The sequence below is a fragment of the Malaclemys terrapin genome, chromosome 4, assembly GCF_027887155.1.
Source record: "Malaclemys terrapin pileata isolate rMalTer1 chromosome 4, rMalTer1.hap1, whole genome shotgun sequence".
NCBI classification, from domain to species: Eukaryota; Metazoa; Chordata; order Testudines; family Emydidae; genus Malaclemys; species Malaclemys terrapin.
The window spans coordinates 117,608,334-117,630,335 of NC_071508.1; positions in this window are offsets into that span (position 1 = coordinate 117,608,334).

Sequence of the window (22,002 nt, forward strand, 5' to 3'; positions counted from 1 at the left end):
GAACTGCAGTCTGTTTACTTAAGTTTAGTGAGAGGGAAATGTACAAGACACACACTGCAGATATGTTTTCTCTGCTTAGGCCATATGTATGTATAGAGTAGTGCAGAGATAAGGGACAAATCAAATATTTTATATATGTCACTGGTCATAATGAGAGATAACTGAACAAGAGTCAGACAGGGAAAAAGGACAGATCCATAAATCACTGTTTTGGTCCTGTGAACAAAAATAAAAAAAATGTTTGCATTCTCAAGTCAGCGTCCTCCCTCAGTCCCTCTCACTGCAAGGCTTCCCCCTGCTTCTTGCTCCCTCATGTCAAGTGGGCTGTGGGTGGGATTGAGGACAATGGAGAGGCAGAAAGGCAGCAGGAAAAGTACATTTATACAAATGTGTCCCAGGTGCACCAATATATCCTTGCCCTTCAGACAGTCACACTCCCTTTTGACAGGATGAAGAACTCAGACCATATCACGGCCCATAAAAAGACAATGATGTCACCAGCTCGGTCCCACCACAGGCTATTGGGGACAAGGAAGCACAACTGTGAGAGGAATAAAAATAATTATAAATGTGTTTATTATGACTATGATGATTATAGAAAGAAAACTAACTTTCTTTCTTTCTTTCTTCATACTTAGAATGTAAGTTCTTTAAAGCAGGGAACTCATCTTTTGTCTAAGTGCCCTGCACATATATTGACCCATGCAAATAAATATTAATAAATAATAATTATATACCATAAACACACAGCCCCAAAAGGCCCATTACAAAAAAAATCAAATATCTTGAGATTTACAGCTCAAACAAGTTTAAATTACTGCCTGCAAATTTTCTTGCACTAACATTCTGTGTCTATTGTTTATTGCCCCTAAATTTTCCAGCTTTCATAAAATAGAGAATTCCCTCATCTCCCTTACACACACATTTCAGTTTGCCCTACCCAAAGAGAGGGGTGATTTTATGGGATTCATTTTACTACAAGGAATACATACGAAAACCTTGATTTTTTTTTTTCTTTTCTAGGTTTATTTGACCATACAGAATGAATAGTGGGCAATATGCCAGACACACTTGCTAGACTAGTTTTATTGTATTATTTAATGCATCTGTTTCTTTCACTGCTGAGTGAAACAAACCTACAAGGGTAGCTATTGTATAGCTTGAGCAATCTTGAATATACCAAATCTTTCTGTTAAAAATAAAATACAGTCAGTTCTCGTCAACTGATGCACAATCCAACTGTCACTGATTGGCTGATTTCTTCTAGATGTCACAGTAGAGATGAGTCTTGAGGAGGAATATTAAAGTAGAGAGAGTGGTGGCCTTACAGACTACTGCAAAAAGGGTATCCCATGTGATAGGGGCACTTTTTACTACAAGTTAATAGTGACATCTAGGCTGCTTTCACCTGAATAAGCTCAAAACAGAACCTATATTTCATAGCTGCAGTCCAGTTCATATGGTATATTCTTTACCTTGTTGTATGTACAATACAATAGCTTGGACTAAGTTCCCATTCCATGGCTGTCTGGAATACAGGGACAGCATTTCTACAAATTCAGCTGCCAGGAATATTTCTTTCTGCTTGGTGACATACTTTAAACCTTGTATTCCTCACACAGGGTCATGTATGCTCTAGTGGGCCCTATGGGGTCCAGCTACCAGCACAAACAAGTCTAAATAAACATGTAATTGCTATGGCACTTAAAGCCTCTCTAAATATTTCTTTTCCAGAGGGAAGATTTGCTGCATGCACTGGTAGCTTTGGTGGGTGGGTGGTGTTAGATAGGAATAAATATGCCTGGAGTCTGGCAGCACAAGGAGAATAAGCAGAAGGAGGGTGTGGTGTGGAAAAATAAAGCAATCCAATAATCAACGGAGCAGAGGCACATAGGGAGGTTGCCTGGGCACAGCCCTGAGCATAGGCAGTTAAAGCTCAGAGTCCCCTGGCTGTCATGAAGCGATTGGTTTGAGAACTGCAAGGTCACTCCCATGGCCGCTGTGCAAAGAGCTTACGCTCTGAAGGTCACTTGCAGTAAAAGGATGGGCAGGGGGGTTGGGTTTGTTCAAAGTATATTGTTCCCTGAAAGAAATAAAAGCAAATTCAAACTTTTGTTGCTTCAGCAAATGTGTATGTGAACTATAGCTGTCTGTTAAGCCATCCTAGATGTGTCAGAGTTCCCCCATGAGTTAGATTCTTTTCTACCTGTAGAGGGTTCAACCATTCCAATGACAGGAATACAGCCACATAAACCTGCTCTACTATTCCAAAGTAACTTACATAACTTCATGTATCTACAGGGCTCTCTGGTATGTCTGGTTGAAAATCTTCCATCTAAACTGGTTTTCAGCAGAAAACTGGGTTTTCAATTACAATTTTTTTTCTCAAAAAGTGTCTGCTTTCCACAAAAAATGTCATTTTTCTTCAAAATATTTTCAGCCAAAATCTTTTGGTTTGAGAATTTTTGTTGGCTCCAGACTCAAAAATTTTAGTGGAGAAAAAATTTGGAGCAGCTCTACACTCCATCATTCCAACACCATCACACCTAGAACTGTATCCTCATCCACTAATGAAAAAGAAGTTGACATATCCAAAGAGTCAAGGCTGAGTTCTGAATCTAAACTTTTTTAAACTTTGAGGGTGCTCGAATCCATGGATTTGCTTCAGTCCATTACAGAGATTGCTGGACAGCTGTGAAGTTTGGATAGAGCCACTTGCTTGGCCTTTCTTTCCCCTCCTCCCCCACACCCCGTGCCTCAGTCTATTGTGTGCTCTGATATAGGGAATCAAAACAGATATCCTCTCTGGACAAAAGCCAACACCAGAGCCAGGCAGGCTGACATAACATTGAAGTCTCCAGTGTTCACCCCTGTCTGCTAAGCACCAGAGTTCTTTCATTAGCAGTTTGGCATGCGTTCAGTGGTGGCATCATTTAATGGAATAGAAAGTCACAGGAAAAAATTCTTATTGTAATAGTTTCTGTCTGTCTCTGGCAAATACTCTGCCTAAGGGATCAGTGCACAGGCTTCCTGAGGTTTCCTCCAATTGTTTGTGCCGAGCTGCCTTGCTGCTAGACCATAAACAGATCTGGCCTCACCCTTATACAGATAACTGGAGGGATCATTGATTTACTTGAATAAACATCCATTTTATTTATATATATTTAGTGCCCAGCATCGGACCTGGTCAGTGCTTTGAAGGGAGATCTCCCAAAGCACCTAGCTGCTCGAGAAGATGATGATGTTGGTGATTCCACAGGGGATGCAACAATGTACAGGCTTTGTATGCATGAATGAGTGTGGGCTCTTGGCCTCTCAGTAAATGGCCCAGAGAGCGGATATGGTAACCTACTATTATAAGTAGCTGCTATCAAAGTTCCCCTTTAACTCAAGAAGTAGATACTGGTGTTTCTCAATCTGGAGGACCTGAGAGGGGATGGCTGCATTTCTGTGGTGGGTGAACTGATCCCTGCACATGGTTTGTATTTGCATTTGTAAAACTCTCTCAGATTGGGATGGAAGGTGCTATATGCTATTATGTACTATTTAACGTGGGATAGATTATGGCTTTATATCATGAAACATAGGGGAGTGCTAGCCAGAAAGGCACAACAACTTGGTAACAGCCTCCCTGAGTCAGTCACAGGCTCCAGGAAGGCACAGAAGGAACTGTAGCCGCTACATCTTTTTACAGGGTGCCTCACAAACTTCCCTTGCACTTACCAAGCTCCACCAGCCAGTACAGTGGGGAGGGGTAGCACCAGGAAATCCCTCCTCCTTCCTCCCTATCATTTTCTTAGTACCACTCTAGGCACAAGTGTCCTCCAGTCCTTGTGCACAGGAATTGCATGGCAAGAGATTGTGTCAAATCCCAGGGCAGAAGTTCGAGACTGCAGGGAGAGGCTCCAATCTAGACCTATAAAGAAAAACACAATTGAGACATACATATAGATGCATGCATCTGAAGAAGTGAGTTTTTTTACCCATGAAAGCTTATGCCCAAATAAATCTGCTAGTCTTTAAGGTGCCACCGGACTCCTGGTTGTTTTTGTGGATACAGACTAACACAGCTACCTCCTGATATTTGACATATAGATAGATACACTAAACAGGATAGGGTGGACATATTATTATTAATTATTATTATTATTATTATCTGTACATCAGCGCAACTGAGGCTTCTCTTCACCTTTTGCCATCCTGAGCATTAAGCTGTTAACATTCAGCTGGCTGTTAGTTACCTTATTTTGTTTAGATGCATCAGTGTTTGAAATTATATTTCAAACCACAGCTTTTCAATCTTTTTGCAATGCTCTGCAGCTGGAACCTCTGAATACAAATGACTTAAAATAAAACTGTCCACTTCTTCAGAAAGCAGGTATTAATAAAATCATGTCCAGCTCATAATACAATATCCTGCTAACAGTATCACAATTGTTTGGAGAGAATTTGGCCAATACTCCAAATAATAATAACATAAATTTACCAGTATCCAGCATGTTGGATAGGAACTGAATTACCCACTAGAGATTTGAGGCCCTAATCTTTCTTTTTCTCTGCTGGATGATCCACCTTTCAGATACTTCAGAGTGGTTCTTATCATCGTAACTCACCAGCTTATTCTCAAGGGCCTACCATCAACTGTGTTGTTCCAACTTGCTTCCACTTGAAGACAAAAAAACCAACCAAACAAAAAACAAACAACAACAAAAACTAACCGAATAATCAAAAATATAGGAGGGGGCAGGACTATTTGCTCCAGGTTTAAATTATGTATTAAACAGGTGACAGCTGTTACTCAAAATAAACAGGATTTCTTTTTTATTACTACTATTTTAAAAGAAAATAGTGCCTTGCTTCCTAATGTCTTAGCTAACGCACACTGATAATGGGGCTCTTTTAAACTGCAGAAGCAGATGGTGACATGGTGTTATCCTGGCTAGTGCTGAACGTCTGATTGTTCATTTGTCTCAGAACTCATCAGCCTAACGAGCAGAGCAGTAGTGTAATGATCTGTGGCCGCAAACATATACAGATAATGGGGTCATCAAGTAACCCTGCATGGCAGCTTAGGTAACAAAGTGTGGAACCAGGAGAAAGTTTGTAATCCCCCATATGATGGCCTGATGCTATAAGGATGGGATTGGAGAAGACATCAGGGAAGAAGAATGATTTGGTTGTTGTGACAGATGGTAACACAATGGAATTATAGGCCTAATGCTGTGATGTACATGGGCCCAATTCATCCCCTGATATAACTCAACTGACATTGGTAGCTAAACTGGGGGGTTAATTTGGCTCAGAGTGTTTATGGAGGTGTAATTGATACTTTCCCCTGGTGCCTTAGCATGTAAATTACTCCAGTGTAGACACCATTACTCTCCCTTAGATCCTTATACCCATCTACAGCATGGAACATGGACTTCCTTATTTATTCCTTATTTATCACCTCTGAATTTGACCTGCCATAGCTACAGAGAGAACAGAACTATTAGGTCCTGAGAGCCAGTATATATTCTGCAGAGATTTACTCAGTCTAGGTTTAAATAAGCCATGCTTTGAGGCTTCCACCTTCCTGGGAGATTATTCCACAGTTTGATAGACCTCACTGTTAGGAATATTTCTTTGATACTAAGGCTATTTTTTTTTCTTTTAAGATGTCACCCCCTTAGCCTTAGTTATGACCCTCACGCCACTCTTAACCTTAAAAATGAAGAAAGAGAATACATGTTATCTGACAAAACATTGTATTTGCCACTTAATTAGACTCATTCACCAGGTTGATATTGTTAAGACAGGAGTCAGCAGATAGCCCTGTTAGAGAATGCGTAGTCTTCTAAGTTCATTATTGTGAAAGCAAATCTTCAGTTCTAGGAAGCCATGCTGTGTTGTCGTTAGCTTTGTTCGTGCAAGGTTATACAAGATTCTGTGCAGATGGAGCTGTAGGAGTAGCAGTGAAGCTTGATCTGAGCCTTGGTTTCTGATGAGAGTCAATTCTAGAGGCATACTTTCCTCCCACCCCCACCCCCGGCCCGGGATCTTCAATGAGACCATGGTCTTGTGGAAGTGAGAAGTATCTCTGTGAAGGTAAAAAAGTGACACATCAAAGAGCGGGGGTCAGCTTATAAACAGGTTTACACCAAAATTTGATGATTTTAAACTCTATGGAATCATTGAATTGAATATCTAATACAGGGTAAGCACCCTGGTGAGCCGGGCTGGCCTGGTTTGTTTACCTGCTGCGTCTGCAGGTTCAGCCGATCGCGGATCCCACTGGCCGTGGTTTGCCGCTACAGGCCAATGGGGGCGGCGGGAAGTGGCGGCCAGCACATCCCTCAGCCCACGCCACTTCCCGCAGCTCCCATTGGCTGGGAATAGCGAACCGCGGCCACAGAGAGCTGAGGGGAATCCATGCCTGCAGACTCTCCAGGTAAACAAAACATCTCAATCCATCAGCGGCTTACCCTGATGGGCCAGGAGCCAAAGTTTTCCAACCCCTGAAATCTAGGGTTGGCTTATGAAAGGATCATACAGTTTTTGCTATTTTTACCTATCCATTTTGGGGGGGTCGGCTTATAAATGAACGGGCTAATGAACAAGTATATACCATTAACTTTCCCTTCTTCCAATACCCCTGTTAAAAAACCTCAGCATTAGTGCAACCAAACTCTATCCAAGAAAAATTGTCTCCCTTCTCCCAATATCATTACTAAAATCAGCCATTAGTTGTTGTTCAGCAATGTTGGACTTTCTTTTACTACCATCATACTTTGCTCCAGGGTTTGTGGTTGCAGTATGGGATAATAATTTCCATAAATAGTCACAAGCATAGCTATTACTGGTCCGAATACTGAGAGAGACTTTTCAGAACACATGGGAAGGGTCTGGAAATTCTTTCTATTTATCAGTGTATACTTTTTTTTTAAATAAATGTTTAACTGACAGAGCAGGTTTACTGTGAATTTCTTTTTCATGTGTAGATTTTACCTAATGTTGTCCTTCTCATATTGAGCTCAAAATAGTCCCCAAATCTGAAAACATTAAGACATGGACAATTATCTAAAATACTGTTATATATTCAATTTTAAAAATAAATAGGCAGCTTGCTTTGTATAATAATAGTCCCTAGTCATGTATTTTGGGTCTGTGATGGGGTGTACTTTGCCCTTCATATTCCCCTGCTGGAAGCCCTGCTGTCCTACTGCACCCTATCCCAGGAAGGAGCAGTGGAAGTGAGTCCTCCAAGGCTGCCTAGAAAAGCATCATAGAATCAAAGCCCAGCTGGCTCAGATAAAAGGAGCTGAAGGGGCTGAGTAGATCAGTTCCTGGTTGGGACCAAAGGGCAAGGAAGGGTGCTCCTCTCTGGCCAAAGGAACTCACTAACATGGTTTACTGGACCCAGGAGAAAGAGCACCTAAGAACTTTAACCCTAAGGTAACAGGTAAAGGTAAAGGGACCAGGTTGGAAGAGGTCCAGGAAATGCAGCAGCAATTAATTAAAGGAAGTTGTATGTGTCTGCTGCTTATAGGATCCCTGGGTTGGAACCTGGAATAGTGGGTGGGCTGGGTTACCCCACTGGCAAAGTTGCCTAAGCCGTGAGCAGGAGACAAGGCTTCTGTAGAGGTCTGAATGAAACACTGGATGTAAAAGGGCCCAAAGATGCGGCTGAAGACCCTGGTGAGGACAGACAATTTGGTTAACTCTTGGTATGCCGGAGGGTTCATTCTGATGGTGTGGCATGACATGGCTGGAGGTCTGAGCCATTGAAGACCCACCTAGTGAGGTTTGGATGCCAGGAGTGGGAAAAAGACTGCAGTACCACTCCCAGTCACTAGGTGGCACTCAAAAGGTGAGTGCCCCCTGTCAGAGGGTCTTTTCCCCCTGTTTTACAAACCTTTACAGATACAAAGATAAATGGTGAAGTAACTGTAAAATATTTCCCACATTGAATCTACCATTTGTTCTTTTAGTCTTACATCCTATCTTGGGTAGTGGTTAATATCAAGTGCTTCAGATAAAGACAATCATCAAAACACAGTTGGCCAATTGAGCAAAGAAAAAGTTCCTTCTTGACCCTTGAAGCCAGGCAGCTTCTGCTGACAGCAATGACGTTTTATTACCCTTATTATTTTAAGTTGCCCAGATAGTTCTTGGAGCATTTCACTTCATGCCTTTTCTTACCTGTTTGTAAAATGGAAATAATAATAATATATATCCATCTTTGTAAAGCACTTGGAGATTTTTGTGTGAAAAGTATTACAAAAGTACAATGTATTGTTATTATTGATAGTTTTTTTGCAACATGCCTTATATTCTCATCTGGGAGATATCTAATGATTCAGAACCAGGAAGATAGGTTTTGATTCAGTGCAGCAGCTGTTAGTTTATAATAACCGCAAATATTTTCCTCTTCTTTAGCTCTCAGTAGCTGCTAAGGATGTTTTCTTTTGTTTTTGTTTTTGTCAACTCTCTTATGCAGCTTTGGAATAGTAACACCAGCCATTGTGAGGAATGTATACACGTTCTTTAAATCCATGGTGGAAAGCCAGACATGAAGGGGCTGGAGGATGGTTCAAGACATAGGCTTTACAGCAAGGGTTTGGAGGGGGAAAGGAGTGAGAGAACGCGTGTATGCTCTCTCTTTCTCTCTCTCTCTATCAGCCAGCTTTATGGATAATGCTGTTTTTTCATATTCCAGTGATGTTCCTTGTTCACTGTTAGTAGAAAGTGATTTTGTGATTCATTATCACTGTCATGTAATAGCCATTACAAAGCATGATCAGAAGACAGACTGCAGATACTAGCCCCAAACTGTGTTCTCACTTCCATTGGTGTAAATCAGGAGTAACTCCATTGGCATCAGTGACATCAGTTGTAAGTGAAAGCATAATTGGGGATCATTGTTTGACAAGCAGGCACCTGGTCAAGGTTGGGGAGCACCTTCTTAAATTGTACAGATTACACAAGATGCAGTGCATGTTCCCAAATTGAATCTCATTGCGTGTCTTTTGCTGATACCATGGCAATAGCACGCCAGTAATAAACACACCCATGTGGACAAAGATGAAGGATGTGAGGAAGGAAAAAAAGAAATAGGCACTTAATCAAGTGGGGTAAGGAAAAAGTTGTATGGAGAATGATCAGTTTATGAACAGAGAAGAAAAATCAAACCAGTGAAGTGGAGCCTGAACCGAAAGGACAAGTCACACATTCAGAGGGTGAGGATTCACACACAAAGAATCATCCTTCCTAATGGACTCAAACATGACAGCAATCAGCCTCCATGGACTCTGGACGAGCTTGAATAGCTGAGAGCTATTTCCACCTGCATTACCCTTGGTGGAGTGGCTGCTACACACTCACACAAGGGAAAAAGAGTACTGTGCACAATGCAAAGCAGCAGGCATCTGCAGAAAAGAGTTGCCCCGATAGGTTACGATAGTACTGTATATTAGAGTCACAGATTCAAGCTACATTGTCCCAGCCCCTGAGTGCTTCTTTGCAATCATCTCCGCAGGGTGGACACACCAGGTCATTCTCACATCTAGTGTCTACAATTAGGAGTGTTAACAAAGGCAGTCTGTGGTAATGGCAGCTTTAGTTGACAAATCTGAGGAACTATCCCAGACTGATGTCAGTAGAGATTTTGGAACAAATTGAACAAATTAAACAGTAATAAGTAGTAGGACCAGATGCTATTCACCCAAGAGTTCTGAAGGAACTCAAATACGAAATTGCAGAACTACTAACTGAGGCATGTAACCTATTGCTTATATCAGCCTCTGTACCAGATGACTGGCAAATAGCTAATGTAACACTTTTTTTTAAAGGCTCCACAGGCCATCAAGGCCAGTAAGCCTAAGCCAAGGCAAATAGGTTGAACTATAGTAGAGAACAGAATTATGAGATACATAGATGAACATAATTATTTGGGGAAGAGTCAACATAGCTTTTGCAAAGGGAAATCATTATCTCACCAATCTGTTAAAATTATTTGAGGGAGGTCAACAAACATGTGGACAAGGGTGATTGAGTTGATATAGCACACTTGGACTTTCAGAAAGCCTTTCACAAAATCCCTCACCAAAAGCTCTTAAGCAAACTAAGCAGGTGAAGGGCGGTGAAGATGAAAAGTGCTAAGTATTACGGACCTGCTCCTGCTCCCATAGATTTCAATGGGAACAAGCCCTGTATTTCTTTAGCCACATCTTTTAGGGCTCAATCCCTTACTTACATGAGTCATTTCATCAAAGTACATTTAGATGCTTTATAGGGGAAGTCAGTTCTTATATTTCTATTAGAGCAGGGCAAACACAGCAAAAACCTTTCAAGCGTATTTGCTCAACGTTTGAAATTAATTGACTTTGACTGTGTTCATATCCCTTTTTCATTCATTCCCCATGAATATTCTGTGAACAAGTTTGCTGCCAGGAGCCCAGCGATAAAAGCAAATTTTCAGCAGATGTTGCAGACTATTTGTGGAAAGTAAATCTCAAATTCATAATCTTGATTACTCACACTAGAAACCAGTTTCTAAAAACTAAGATTAGCTGGTCAGGGAACAGAAGCAATACCCTGTGATATACCTGCCACAAATATGATTCTTTAGGCTATATCTACACTAGCACTTTTGTGGGCATAAATTATGTCACTCAGGGATGTAGAAAAATACCCCCCAGATTGACATACGTTATACCAATGGAAGCCTGATGTGGACAGTGAAATGTTGGCGGGAGACGCTCTCCGGCCAAAATAGCTATGGTCTCTCATTGGGTGTGGTTTAATTATGTCAACAGGAGAGATCTCTCCTGTCAGCGTAGAGTGGCTACACAGGAGATCTTACAACAGCACAACTGCATTGGTACACCTGTGTAAACTCTCTAGTGTAGACATGGCCTTAGTGATGTTAGTGCTGTTTATTGGCTTGCCACTGTCATGTTTTTTATTTCTGGACACATTTTGGAATACGCGTCTTTTTTTTCCATGTGGAAATGGAAAAAATAAGTGTCTTTTTTTCCATGTGCATCTTCACTAGGCAAAAAAAGCTAGTTTCTTACCATGTGTTATCTAATATGGTAAGATCCTCATGAAGACCAGGCAGTCTGTAGCTTACAAACAATTTAATAGCTTGAGGTAACCACTACAGTGGAGCTTAGGTTTTATCTCAACCTGCCAATGTGTAAAAAGAAGAACTGGTTAAAACATTTTCACATAGGAATGAAAACAAACATTCACATCTCAAAATTTTTCACAAAATGGAATTATTATTTTCTGGCCAGCCCTAGTTAAAACTGCAAATTGCTTATCTTCTTTAGGATTTTACATCATATTAGTTACCACTTGTTAGCTAACACAGGGTAAGAACACACCTTTTCCTAATGAAGACAAGGCCTAAGAGATCATCCGGGACAATTCTAGAATGGAAGGAGGAGATGGCTTATAATGGTTATCTAACAGCTTCCATATAAGGTTTGTTAAGGGACAATACCAAAATTATTAACTCCGACCCCAGTTCCCCCTTCCCTCCCATCCCACAGAGCCAAAAGAACAGTTTGACTATGGTAGGAGGGGTGGGGGAACCCACCAACTCTTGAAGAAGAAAAAGATGCTTTGGGGATGGGGAGCAGAGCAGGGTAGGGTAGAGATCCAATCCGAAAAAGGAACCCACCAGAATCTCTGAAGAGGATAAGCCTGCCTTTATCTCCATTATGGGATGGCAATGCTTTAAGTATGATAGACATGCCTGCACATGGGTGGTTTTATAATTCTTTTTTCTTGAATGCTTTGATACTACCCCTAAATAAATGTACTTTGTTTTCTTTCAAGAACATGGCTGTTTGGCAGTATTATTCACTGGTCATTTCATCCCTGAAGGGAGGAAATGGAGGTGCCCCAAACCCAGTCAGAGCTGCAGGGCATTAAGTGGTTGACATACACTGAGCAATGTGACCATGGTCAAAGTGTGGGAGAATTGTGAAATCCCACCCAGACGCAGATAGGAGCTAGATGTCTAAGACCTGAAATGGGTGTACCCAGAGAAACCAATACAGAGGTACAGCTAGCCACTGTAATCACGACAGTGCCCTGTCAAAACTGCTTGAATTCTGAACATGCATAACGAATGTTTTCACATAGGAATGAGCTATATACCAAAGACGATTTCTAGGAACTCTTCCACAAAATATTACAAATAACAAATACATTTGAGACTCACCACTTTTCACAGATAATTCAAGAACAGAAGAAGAGGTGACATCAATCAATAAATGTGTCTTTCAAAATAATTCACTACGTTGCTATGTCTATTACTTAACATATTGTGGGAAAACCCAAATTAAACTGTTGTCCTTTCCTTTACCCCATTAAAAAAAACATCTTCCATCTACATTTCTGCAAATTAATGATCCCCCAGGAAAAACAAGTGAGACCATGATCACTGAGCTAATATGACATATCAGATATGGCATGTCACCTAACATAGACCCTGATACTGTGACTGGGCAGACCAATGGGCCTGTGTGGGGCCCTATTTACTGCATTGAGACTCTATGCAGGCCCCATGGTCTGCCCTCAAGGATCTGATTGCGGAGTAGGGGCCATAGAATGGATGATATTTTAAGTTAAACTTTTCTCTGGTAAGTGGTTATCTGTTGCTTTTTCCTGATAAGATAAAATTTAAAAAAAAGAACTTGCTGAACTCTTGATTGAAAAATTAAATGTGTTAGACTGGATTTTCCCTTGCTGCTTTTTAATATTTCTGATACACTTAACATCGGTAATTACTGAAGAAGGATTGATTTCAGTTTTGTGTCATTCAGATAGCTTCTCTGCCTTTTAAGTTTCACAGACTCTGGGATTTTATGGTCTTAGTGGTTCTACCTCCCCCCTGCCTGCCCTTCTTGGTTTAAAATGAGTATTTCCTGGCACATTATGTGCATATCATACTTGGGAATATCAGTGCAGCATGTTATTATTATCTGAATTGTCTATGGTGTAATACTAGGGCATATATTGCCCCTCAGGGATGAGTTATAGCCACCCACCCATATATTTGGATTATATAGGTGGTCAGGTGCACCATAAAAGGATCTATTGATGCAATAGATAAAAGCATTTTATTTTCAGAGCCCTCAATCCTGTAGGTTTGTAACAGGCCCTGAACTAATCTCCAGAGACCTCAAATTGTGATGGTATTTTGATGCCATATCATTATGATGTTTTATGATATGCTGATGCAAAGATGTGCCATGATATACAAACCTGTTCCGGCAACAAAACTGCACCAGTGACAACCCTAGGTAGAAGGTGCTGCACAGACACCCTTGAGCAAACAGGAACCTCCAAAATCCCACTAGATTCCCTTACAAATAAATGGCTAGATTTTCAGAGGTCTTGAGTACCCTTCCATTAACTTCAGTGGAAGGTGTGGATGCTCACTGCTCAGTAACTATGAGGGGCATACCCCGATTATATTTGATTAGACAACTGTGCATGAGCAAATTTAAGTAAGTGCTAAGAATGCCTCCTGGAACTTCCTTGACTGTCATTCTGAAAAATAAAAAAAAAAATAAAAAAAACATATTAGTCATACTCTGCACTGGATTCAGAACAAATTTGAGCTCATCTTTTTCATCTGTGATAAGCAGGAGAATAACTTACATTTGATTTCTATTGTTCTTTAGAGTTTGGTGTTTGCTTGAGTTCCCTTTGGCTTCATGGCCTTTCCCATCAAAGCATTTGCATGGTAACAAGAAATTGTGCCCCTAAACCCAGGCTATGAAGGTCTTAGCAGTTTGCTTAGTTATACAATTAGGTTGACAGAAGGTGGTAGCTTACTCCTTGACACACTCTTAAAAAAAAGTAACAACAAAATACTATTGCAAAGAAACTTTGGAAGCAAAATGCCAACATTGAGAGGAATTGGGGAGATGTGGAAACTAAACTTTCAAAAGCCAAGGATGTAGCATCAAGTTAATCAACAAGCCATGTTTAGTCTAGAAGCATCCCTGGGAGGAGTGAGAAATGCAAGAGACAAAAACACCATGTATTGGGCTGCAGAACCACTAACAGACGCTCATATAATCTTCGTCCTGAACAAATTTGGCTTTTATTTAATGTCTGCTTTATTGGTGTGAAGTCGGCATATGGTATTACTAATGATGCCTTGTTCTAGCTCAGGCAAATCTGATACAAAAATAAATAAACAGAAATTAGCAAATAACAGATTCTTCTACTCTAGGGTGAAACAGACCAGATGACTCACTTCAGAGGGTTATTTTACCTCCTGGGCTAAAGATGCTGTGCTTTCCTTTCATTTCCTGGCATTACTGATAACCACAACCTCTGGCTTATGCTAAAAGCCAAGCAGTGGATAAAATAACAGTGGCATTACCTTTAGTGCATGGGTAAAAATAGCTTTCCTTTAAATAAAGAAAAAAGTGTTTCAAAGAGGAGAACATAGCCCGGCTGCAGCAATTATTAGCCTGGTTTATTTTACCCCCATGAAAAATGCAACCTAGTAAAGTAATGTAATGCAACCAAAGCAAAGTAATGGCTTGGAAATTACTCATATCAAAATGGTGTTGTGCACCGGATATTCTCTGCAGTCTTGAATCACCCTTTCCATTCATTTTCATGTTGTTGCTGCCTTCGAAGAAACATACCATTTCAATTTTCCACAGTATATTCAAGGTCCATATTGAAAACAAATGTGAACCCTCTTTAGAATAACAACCTTGTGTTATTTTTTCCATCAGCAATTTTTTTTCTTTTCCCTTTTAAGTTTGAAGTTCCTTCTGTCTGGTTTGATTAAGTGTGTGAAAAGGTAGGCAGGCTGCCCAGGTCCTAAGAAATGAAAGTTCTTTAAGCAGCCCAGGTGGTTGCATGAAATCCAGAAGCTCAATGGTTAAGGAAGGAGCAACATATGTGAGAGTGATACCACTTTGAGTCCGCTTAGCAGTCATTCCAATGGCAGAAACTGAAGAAGACCCCACCTCCTGCTCATTCTGCAGGGGACATTTGACTGTCTATCGAGACCACACGTTAATAGCCTTTAAAGGGAAATCCTCAGTAAAGTTAGACAATCTGTGCAGAATTTAGCCAAAACAATTTCTATCAATGATATGGAAAGTATTGCATATGTAGGTGCATTATAATATTGGAGGAGTGGGTGGGGGGAAAGGGAGAGGAAATAGAGCAGGATTTTTATATCTTTCAATTTATCATTGTAGCCATCTCCTCTGTCTTCTGTGCTTCTAGTGAAGCACTGGAATGGGTTATCTAGGGAGGTGGTGGAATCTCCATCCTTAGAGGTTTTTAAGTCCCAGCTTGACAAAGCCCTGGCTGGGATGATTTAGTTGTGGATTGGTCCTGCTTTGAGCAGGGGGTTGGACTAGATGACCTCCTGAGGTCCCTTCCAACCCTGATATTTTATGATTCTGTGATTCAGGCACTATTGCGGACATACTAGGTGGATCACTGCACTAAATTTACAAACTAAGATTTCAGATATAAAATCTCAAATATTTGTGACTAAATAAATAAACTGGAAAATATCAGCCTTTTGATTCTTAAGCAAAATTGGGTGGGTTTTCCTTGTTTTGTTTTGTTTTTCTTCTTTGTTATTTTTTTTCCTGATTTTTGTTTTAGTGTTTGTTTTCTTACTGTGTAATGCTTGTTTGCTAAACACATGGTGGGATTATTTTCCAAATCAGAAAAATTAAAATGTAGATCTTTTTTTTAAAATTAGGGAGTTCTGTTTGAATAAAGAGAAACAAACAAAAGAATAGATTGGATTGTTAAAAAGCATGGTGGATGGGAAATGCTTTTCAATTACCAAAATGTCTGTGGATTTCTCTTTTCCCATCTTTTGACCAGCTCTAATTTCTACTCAGTTTCACTTTTAGATTGAGATGCACTAGACCAATACTACATCGTTTGGGTTGCAAAATACCACCGGTGCATGCTTGTTTGTTTAAAAAACCTTTTCCCACTGTACTTGATATACAAAAACATCTGAAATAATTTGTTCCTATGTGTTGTTTTGGTTTTCATTTGACTTAGTTTAGTGCTCCTTTAAAGAGCACATGCGAGTTATTTGCTGTTGCTGCATTTTAATGTACATATTTATAGCTCTGAGATCTGATCCAAAACCCACTCAAGTCAATGGAAAGACCCCTGTTGATTTTTAGAAAGCACAGGATCAGACCGTAGGTCCCATTCTCACTGGTGGGCTCTGTGTGGGGGAATACCTGCTTTCAAATGAAGCCATTTTTTATAGGCTCTACAGATATAGAGGTTCACTCATGTGGAATTCATTTTCTGACTTGGGCTTTGGACAGTAAATTCACAGGGACAAGGATTTTGATTTCTGAATATGTATTTGTATATTTTAACTTCTGCAAAGTTATGGTGTCCATGTAGATCAGTAAATAAATTACACTTAATCATGTAGGTATTATTAAAATTGACCACTTTCGCTATACATGCTGCTGGGATGATCTGTTTTTATTTGTTTGTTTGTTTGGATTCCCTATTCAAGTAGCTGCATAAATTATATCTCCACTCCCACTTTACAGCTTTATACCTCAAAACTGTGGCAGGCTTTCATTCCACTGTCATTCTTTTTTTGACTTTTCAAGACAACTCTGAAGCATTTTATGGGCTCCATCTTTGAGTTACGGACTCAACCTGCATTTTATTGCCACTTCTTTCCCCGGAGTCAATTCACAAAGTTGATGAATGGTATTCAGGATTAGGTAAGGATTAAGGTAATAGGAACAAGTAGCAATGGAACTATTTTGCAAGTCATTGTTCATCATGATTCCTAATAAAGCTTCCACATTTGAGCTATTTGTTTTTTAAAGACCTTAATGTGAGTGAAAGGCATTTTAATTATTTTTTTGTTTACTTTCCCCCATTAGTTTTTCTAAAATAAAGGTTAGAAAAACTGACACCACTGTGTGATGGGGTATTCACCCCACACCAGCCCTGAAAGGGAAAGGAAGCTGAGAAAGATCCAATAAGTGAGAGAGATGAGGGATTTAGGCTGGAGAAGCAAACCCTGATTGGAAAATGGAGCTCAGCTGAGCAGGTGCGGGGCTGGGCTAGTATAAAGCCAGGAAGCTGGCAACAGAAATGATTGCAGTGAGGAAGTCTGCAGCTACTCTCTGTGCATTAGAGAGGGAAGAAGGGTAACCCAGGAAAAAAGTAGAAACCTGGCCCTGAGGGAAGTGCGTACCCAGAAGAGAGAAGGGTAGAGAAGATCCCCTGCGGGAGGTGTGTAGGAAGCAGCTTGGGGGAGACAGCAGCAAGAGTGGGGACTGAACAGACCTTGACAGCATGTGGTAGGGCATCCAGGCTGGAACCCAGACTAGTGGGCGGACTCAGATTCCCCTACCAGCCACTGGCAGAATGGCAGTGCCAGGAGAGCAGGTCCAGTGAAACTCTTGAAGGGTAAATGACATAGTGACCTGACCAGAAGGCTTAGTCACAAAGAAGAAGCTACAGTTCTGGAGTGAAAGCAGGGCCACAGAGTGAGAGGAAGGACAATGGGTGGAGAGACTATAAAGGGAGATGTCAGACCTGGAAGAGAGCTGTTGCCCAGAGCAACCAGGAGGAGGTGCCAACCATGGTGAGTGAGTACCTTATGACATACTGCCTCCTAAATGTTTATCCAATAGTGCAGTATGTAAAGGCCACTTGATCTGAGCTTCTTGTCTCTCTGTAATCTCAAACCATGATTTGTGGGGGGATGGCAGGTGATATATCCTTGAGTAACATGCAAATAATTAATTCTTTAGTACTCGTGATAGAAAAGCATAGCGGCATCAGAGGAGCAGTGGCAAGAAAGGTGCCCCAGAATGTCTATGAGATACCATTAGAAACTTGGATGCTGACCTAGTGGTAGCTGAATCTAATGGGGAGACAACGTCACAAAACATCATCAAACCTGTACTGACCCAGAGTGGTAAAGTTCCAGCACAACCCTGTGTAATGGTTTTCGTCCTCTTCAGCTATACAGTAATGATCAGATAATAATGTGACAGTAAGGGGCAAATTCTTTGCAGACCTAGCTATGTATCTATAACATGTTCATCATCTGTATTAAAACAGGTACTTCATTATCAGATGGTTCTCTTTTTCTCTATGATCCTAGGTGGAGAGAAGTCCACAGAAGTATGTGACTTTATCAGGGTTGCACAGAGCACAAGTCAGAACAATAGTTCCTAATATTTTCAGATTAGAGCAATTTCACATTCAAAACTGCCTTATATATGGCTGTGCACTAGTTCATGCTATAACAGCAGTATATGGCTCAATGTTTGTTCTTATACAATATGTATAGATACATAAGGTTTATGCATTATGTTAGGGACACATGTCTTTCTATAGATACCTACAAATTATACCTTTGACTGAAAGACAATAAAGTGGAGAAGCAATCAAAAAAGGTTATCTAGAGACTTTCAAAATCCCTTTGGAAAGAAAAGGGAGGACTGAAGAGAAGCTAATGTAATCCTTTGTTCAAAAAGATGTCTATGGAAGATCCAGAAAACTGCAGGTCCCTGCACTTTACTGAGTGTAGATTTTGATGTTTTGATTTCCATAGTGAGAAGAACAAAAGAAACACTTTAACCAAGGTAGCACAAGGGAAATCTAGAAAGCTAGGATTTAATATTTATGAATATTCCACTACAGGGAAACAATTTCAACCAATTTCTTATTTTTATTATTTTAATACGCTCTACTTGATTGGCCTTTCATCCAGGGATCTCAGAGATCTTTACAACAGAGAATCACAAGTATCTGTGAGATGAGGGATGTGCTATTATTTGCATTATTCGTATGGGGAAGTTGAGGTATAGGGAGGTTAAGTGAATTTCCAGGGTCACACACACTCAGTGGCAGAGCCAAGACTAGAATCCAGCTCTCTGGCCTCTCCATCCTGTGCTTTGACCACAAGACCGTGCTTCGCCTCAACTATAATATCTGAGTATTGTCTTCCAGCTGTATGAGGTTGGTAAACATCTGGTTAGATAAACATCTTGTAGCACAAGTTTGGGGTCTAAGAAATGATGCAAGATTGGTAGAGAGAATGTAAGTGGTGGTTCTAGCCACTTTCTAATTTCTTACGTTCCTCTTTCTCTGATGGTCTCTGGTAATGGAGGGGTTTACTGTAGTTTCCAAACATCCCCATTCATGTGAATGAAATTCACCCAAGAGTCCAAAATGTAATCAGACCAAACTATTTATTTTGTTTTGAGAGCTGAAGCCTTGGGTTACATTTCCTGTCACGATGCAGAAGCTTCAAACTGTAGTTATAAACACTACGAGCTGACTTAAGAGGAAAAAGTAGATCTCTAATGCACATTCGTCCAAGGGCACTCATTAGAGAAAAATGCAAAACAAATGATAACTTTTTGTTTCACCAGCCATTTTAAAAAAATGAAGCCATTGATCTTATGGAAGGCAAAACGTTTATGCTACATTCTAAATGAACTAGGTGCTCACCACAATGTACTGCAAGCTTTAAAATTTTCAGAGCAACTGACAGGCCTTAACAGATGGCATAACTTTGTTAGCAGGTTTCCAAGAATTAAGGCTTTTGGCAGTGTTCTTATTTTATACGTGTATTTTTTGCTGATGAAGAAAAAATGGCACAACAGCTAAGCAGAAAGGAGCTCAGAACAAGGATTTATGTATGGCAGAGCAAGGGCCCGATGCTTTCTGGGATATCCGATATCTCTTGAAAGGCACCAAACACCTTAAATGTTAATGTTAAGCGTCAATGATCAGATCCCTGGAGGCTTTAATTTTTACTGGCTAATCACATGCCAATGAGTTTTAAAATTACTTATTGATTGTGTGTATTGTATTGTGGTAGCATGCAGGAGTGCCAATCACAGACCAGGATCCCATTCTGCTAGGTGTTGTACAAAGAGAACATAAAAGATGGTCCCTGCCCGAGAAAGCTTAGAATCTAAGTCTAAAGACAGCAGGTGGATATGGACGAGGGAAAGACAAGGAAACAAGGAGTCAGTGCTGGTCAGCATGATAGGCAGTGGTCACTGCACACCAAGTGCTGAAACACTGTCAAGTTTTTTTGTAGGCCTCCCAACAAGGAGAGTTTTAAGGGGGAATGTGAAAGAGGATAATGTCAGATGTTTACAGGAAGCTCCTCCCTAGCATGAGGGACAGCACAGGGGGAAAGCAAAAGGTGGTGTTTGAAAACCTAACACATGATCAATGAATGTTGGCATCGGATGCAGAGCAGAGGCAGGATTCAACATCTCAGTGGTGAATGAGGGATCAGAAGTAGAGTGGTGATAGGCCATGAAGGGCCTTGAAAGTGAAAACAATTAGCTTGTGTTTGACGTGATGGAGAAGCGGGACACAGTGGAGGGAAGCAAAGAGAGAGAGGTGGCATGGTTCAACATGGCCAGGACAATGATCTTTGCAGCAGCATTTTGAATGAAACAATGGACATCAGTAACCCATACACATAAAGATTCATTACATGAAATTTAATTAACATGGGAGCTCCGTGAAATCAGATGGTTAGTCACAATGGATGAAGTTCATTGCCAAGCAGAGGGCTGATGTGAGATTTAAATGGTGCACAGGTCTTGGCTGGGTTAATTCTCAGGATGAATTTCACTGTTTCCTTATCCCTGTTGCAGACTCTGTTCAAATAAATAAAACATAGTATGTGAAACAAAACCAAAACATCTACCTGATTTCAGTATGGAGAAGAAATAAACATCTCGTAAGGAAGTTGATTATTTATTCATTAGGCTTTCGGCAGGGCTCATTCAGTCAAGCCTTTGAGGATGGACCTATGTTGTTTATGATGAAACTGAGCTTTCCAATGTAGTTCAACAACGTTACCTTCAGGGCATGAGACGTGAGTTTGATTCTCAAACCTACCATGCAGGGATGAAATAGGTGTGTAGGGAGAAAATGGCGGGGGGTGGGGGGGGGGATATGCCATCCTGTTGAGTATAGTGCTATCTGAGAGGGAATTGGAAAGCCAGGGACATACATTTCCTTACAAAAACAATTTGGTGTGTATTGTTGTTTGGAATACACACTCATGCAACACAAATGGATCAAACAGGTCATTATGCTTTCCTCTTCTTTTCTTTTTCAGTGGTAGAAAACTATCCATTTTCCCCCCTCACCACAACTTTCAAAATGCATGGTACAAAATTTAACTTGTTTCTTGCAGAGCTGTGCAGAAGTGTTTGAAAGGAAACCCAAACCATCCAAAACATACTGAATTGTAAGTTTCATGATATGCTTGATACAGGGTCTAGTTTTATCTAAAGTGGATTTGAACTGGAAAATGTGGGTTTAACTATATACATTCAGAGGTGCTTGGATTTAGTGTTGCAGGTTTGACCATTGTAAACAGAGGCCCAGCTATGAAAACAGACAGTTTTTTTTGGCAAAGAGTTTGATTCTCCTCCCTAGGTCCAACTCAGGTTCCTCTCTATGCAGAATCCAGACATAGCGTGAAAAACAGGGAACTTGCCATTTCTCCTGGTTTTGATGTACAATTAGGAGGAACTTGATGTTTTTGAAGTGAGTTTCACTTGAAGCTTTTGGGTTTGTTTAAAATTGAGAATTTAAAGCCAAACTGCCCGCCTGGAACCACCATGTGACTCTCATCCAGTGAAAACATTCATCCCTCTGACCCAAAACTGCTGATTTCTGCACAGACCTAACTACAGAGCTTTATCACATTTTTTTTTCAAGCAGGTAGCTAGATGCAGCGGGCTGACAGCCTAACTGCATTACACTAAGATTCAACCCAGGGGCCTGTGCCAACAGATATTTAATGAACAATTTTTACTCAAATAATCATCTTAAAAAGCTAGAGCTTTCTGAAAGCACTTGGGTGGCATTTTTCCAAAATAGTACTAAATAATATGGCAATTCTTTAATTGTAACACATTAGTCACCTGTGTAAATCATTTGGTTTTTAACCTGGAAAAAATA